This window comes from Eutrema salsugineum, unplaced genomic scaffold, assembly GCF_000478725.1.
Source record: "Eutrema salsugineum unplaced genomic scaffold, Eutsalg1_0 scaffold_1, whole genome shotgun sequence".
NCBI classification, from domain to species: Eukaryota; Viridiplantae; Streptophyta; class Magnoliopsida; order Brassicales; family Brassicaceae; genus Eutrema; species Eutrema salsugineum.
This window is the reverse complement of record NW_006256909.1, coordinates 20472326-20476700: the sequence shown is the minus strand read 5'-3', so window position 1 is coordinate 20476700 and position 4375 is coordinate 20472326. Positions and strand designations below refer to the sequence as shown.

Below are 4375 nucleotides of genomic sequence, written 5' to 3'. Positions count from 1 at the left end.
AATCAGTTGCAGTATTTAGGGATCGAATCCACAGAGATTTGTGTGCCTGGTATTCTTCTACAGTTTTTTACTTTATGTCTAGACTAAATTGGTTTTAAAGGTTGGTTGTTTTTCTTGCGAATTAAACTAAAACAAAAGAAAGCAAATAAATCTATCCTAAAAAGAAAGTAAAGAAAATCGAATAAAATTCAAAGGGAATAAGTAAAATATCGAACTAAACAAAAATAAGGCAAGTAAAATATCGCATGAAAAGTAAATAAAGCAAGTAAATAACGAACTAAGGAAACTGAAATGCAGGTCTAAGAAAGCAAGTAAAAATCGATGGAATTGCAAACTATGGCTAAAAACGCTGAGCTTTTGGGAACTCTAAGGGATCATAATCGATTTTAATAATAAGGTAGATAGATTGGGATTGACGGATAACAATATATGGGTTCTAGAGCTAGAGTACGGCAGTATGACTACGTCACTGTCGTGATCATAACCAACTGTTTCTCGCAACCCTGACCAGTAGGTTTCCACTCTGGCCCTGGAAGGGAGAGAACGCAAGAGCTACATAAGACTCGTCAATACTCACGATCTCACCGCAGGTAGGTTTCCACTCCTACGGAAAAATCGCCTGTTTCATTCTAGGGCTGATACTTAATGAAAACTTTCGCAACACTAACTATCTAGATCAGATACTAGGTGATCAATCAAGCATACATACAATAAGAACAAGAATAAACAGAGAACAGGTCGAAATCCCAAATCTATAAACCTAGATGTCTTAATCGATTATGAGAGCCCCTTTCGGGAACCCTAAGCCCAACTCGGGATCTACTCAGACATGGCTGAGTTCGACATCATCATTGGTTTTAATAAAAGTAATGAAAAACAGTAAAGAAAAAAGTTAAAGAAAGTTTCTCTATTGAAGAACTCGGACTTGAACAATCTTCTACAAAAATCTCATAAAAACGGCTAAAGGAAAAGGGTTTCTGTAAAGTATGAAGGGTGGTGTCTAAAAACGACCTAAATGACATGTATTTATAGTCTCCAAAACTCCATGGTCTCTAGGGTTCCAGAATTGAGGCTGGGAATGACTTTGGGCTTCAGATAAGTGGGCTTTCAGTCGGAGGTTGAATGCCGCGGTCGGGAGTGTTGTGACCGCGGCAATTGGCTTGTTGGCCGCGGTCAGGAAGCTTCTGACCGCGGCAAATAGCTTGTTGGCCGCGGTTGCGTGAGTTGCTGGCCGACTCCGCGTGGCTTCGGGGCTAATGGAATATCTTGAGATCCAACCGTTGGAATGTCTCCAAACCAAGTGCATTTGAAAGCTGGTTGATTCTTCTATAAGTTGTCCAATTTTGAGGGTGATCAGACGGTGAGAAGGTCTTCGTCTCTCCATGAGAGTTCTGACGGTCTGCATTTATCCAAAAGAGTCTTTTTATTCCATTTTGTGCCTCTTTATCCCAAATTACCTGAAAAGTCTTTTAAAATCCGGAAACATAGAAATCCTTTGTAAACCTTTGAAAACGGAGTAAAAACACCTGTAAAAGATACTAAAATGATCCATAAAAATTGTCAAAATCCGGTGTTATCAATCACATTGTTGTTCTCAATACCAGGTAACTCCTTTCCACTCCTCAGTGTAATGGCCTTAGCATATTCCTTGGGATTGGGTTCTGGTTTTCCAGGTAGGTGACCTTGGTTCCTTGAGCTTGAGGCCTGGTTCTGCTTTAGGTCCTTGATTTCCTGCTGCATGGCTGCATTCTGGCTTGCAAAGATCTGTTGACCGTGAAGTAGTTGTTGCAGAATACCAACCATATCTGTCCCCATATGTGGCTGTTGAACCTGTGGTGGTAGAAACTGTTGTTGAACCGGCGCCTGCTGTTGGAACTGTGGATGACCAAACCCTGGTGGTACCTTTTGTTGCTGAGTATTGACACTAAGACCTTGAAAAGGTTGCGGTTGCTGACCAAAACCCTGATTCTGAGCAAACTGATTCTTAGGTTGAAAAGACCCTTGAAAGTTGTTCTTGGGAACAAAGTTCTTTGGAGCTTGAGAATTGGGATAGACCTGGTCTTGTGGGTTTGCCACATTGGGATTCCTGTAAGAGAGGTTCTGATTTGCATTGCCATACTGATATCTTTGGAACTTCTGATTCCCAATGTAGTTAAGCTCCTCTTGGGTTAATCCTTCTTCACTTATGTTCTCAAAGATCTGAGAAGGTTCCTCATACTCTCCTACAAAGTGCATTGGCTTTTGAGTGGTGAATTTCAACTTGTCCAATTCTCTTCTCAACTCCTTAACTTCTCTGCTGAGTCTTTGTTCTGAGCTTGAACCTTCAGATCTATTTGATCTGTCATAGTCTTCTCCATAAGTGTCATTGCTCATTGCTAAGTTCTCCACTAGCTCTAAAGCAGCATAAATCTCCTTACCCAGAAAGTTCCCATTGGAAGCAGTATCCAGCTGGTTTCTAATCTTGGGAAGAGCTCCTCTATAAAGTGTGCTGAGAAGAGAAGCCTCACTAAACCCATGGTGTGGGCATTGGTTTGTGTAGCTCCTGAATCTCTCATATGCTTCACCAAAAACTCTCATTGCTGTGCTGAGTGAAGCTAGAGATTTGATTCCTTAGTTGAGCAGTTCTGGAGGTGGAGAAGAACTTAGACAGGAAGGCTTGCTTGCATTGCTCCCAGGTTTGAATGGAGCCTCTTGGAAGATTCTTCTCCCATTGGTGAGCTTTGTCACCAAGACTGAAGGGGAATAGCCTTAGCTTGAAACTGTCTTCAGAAACTCCATTTATCTTTGTCAGGTCACACACTTTATCAAATTGATCCAAGTGTTCCAAGGGATCTTCCATTGCTAATCCATGGAACTTTGAGTTCTGGACCATATTCAACAAGGATGCCTTCACTTCAAAGTTGTTGTTTTGCACAGGTGGTGCCTGAATTCCAGCTCCATACTGATGAGCATTTGCCCTGTCATTCTTTCCAACATAGACTTGTGGCTGCTCATATCTCCTTTGCTGGTGTTGGAAGGGCTGATGTTGGTTGTGCACCTGTTGTCTTTGTTGTGCATTGGCCTGATGCCTCTGCTGATGAGCTGGAGCTTGTCCCTGGTGGACATAAGCTTGCTGTTGATGCACCTGTTCCTGATGAACATTACCCTGATGTAACCCTTGACCAACTCCATTACCAGCTCCATTACCCTGAGCCTGTTGCTCCTGAACCGGTTGTTCTATGTCCACCACATGCTCTCTTTGGTCTTCCATATCAGTCTGATCAATCTGTCTTCCACGTCTGTCCCTTCTCCTTCTTGGTACCAAAAGATTAATGTTGTCGTTGAGAGAGAAAGGTGGACCACAGCTTCTTGATCTGGACCTGGTGTTCATGCACCTGAAATCACAAACAGAACTTGAAAGTAATCAGTAAAAACAAAAAAGAAAGCACTTGATCTCAAGAACAGATCAAAGCTTAATACTAAACACTCCACAATTTGGCAACGGCGCCAATTGATAGATAAGACTTTTGAGGGTCTCAGGGCTATCAATCCCCTTGTCAATGTAGCACAAAGAGGTTATCAATCCAAGAATGTGGTGATAGACACTAAGCTATGTGATCAGATTCTTAATTCAAGCAAGTAAGAGTGATTTTGATTGACTAATGACAACTACAAACTTAAAACAGGATTAATGATTAAAGAAGAACTAAACAATGAGAAGTGATATGGATATAATATGATGGAGGCATGAGATTCTAGACATGATAATTGGCTAGGGTGATTTGGTGCTAAACTAGGAATACTAATGACAATGATGAGACATGATTCAAATGATTAAGAACTCTAATCTGGATTAATCCTCTCATGAAGGTATTAACCCCTACACTAATCCATTTTCAAACCAAATTATCATTTGTGAAATATGAATCAATATGCATTAATAGACAGTTCTAAATGATCATTCAAGCAAATAACAATACATCACCATGCCGCAAATGCTTAAACCTCTAATACAGCTCTTTCAGGAATTTCATCAAACATTTTTGGTGCATGAAATTCCCAGAATCTAGATCTCAAGTGATGTGCAAGGATCTAGCATAGAGAACAGCTGTTTAGAGAGATGAATCAATGAATCTAGCCCTAAGCACTCCTAATCTAACACTTTAGCACCCTAACCTACACATCTAGAACCTCATTAAGGTGACTACTCACTAATCATACTAATCTCTCTTAAACCTTTGCAAGTTGAGAAGATTGCCATGATTAATGATGATAAGTAGAGATAGGGAAGATGGATAATGATGGATTTGCAGCTTTAAACACAAAGATCTCTCAAACTCTCTTGATTAAGCACTTAAAAATCGATATTTCTCTTCTTAAGTGGAGTCTTTCACAA

At 40.5% G+C, this 4375-nt stretch overlaps 1 non-coding gene across 1 annotated transcript; it reads left to right on the top strand.

Annotated features, from left to right (window-relative positions):
• Window positions 1–2509: 2509 nt before the first annotated feature.
• LOC112082482 lies at window positions 2510–2616 on the top strand. The gene has a single exon (XR_002897156.1). It is a non-coding gene; the product is annotated as a small nucleolar RNA R71 (small nucleolar RNA).
• Window positions 2617–4375: the final 1759 nt, after the last annotated feature.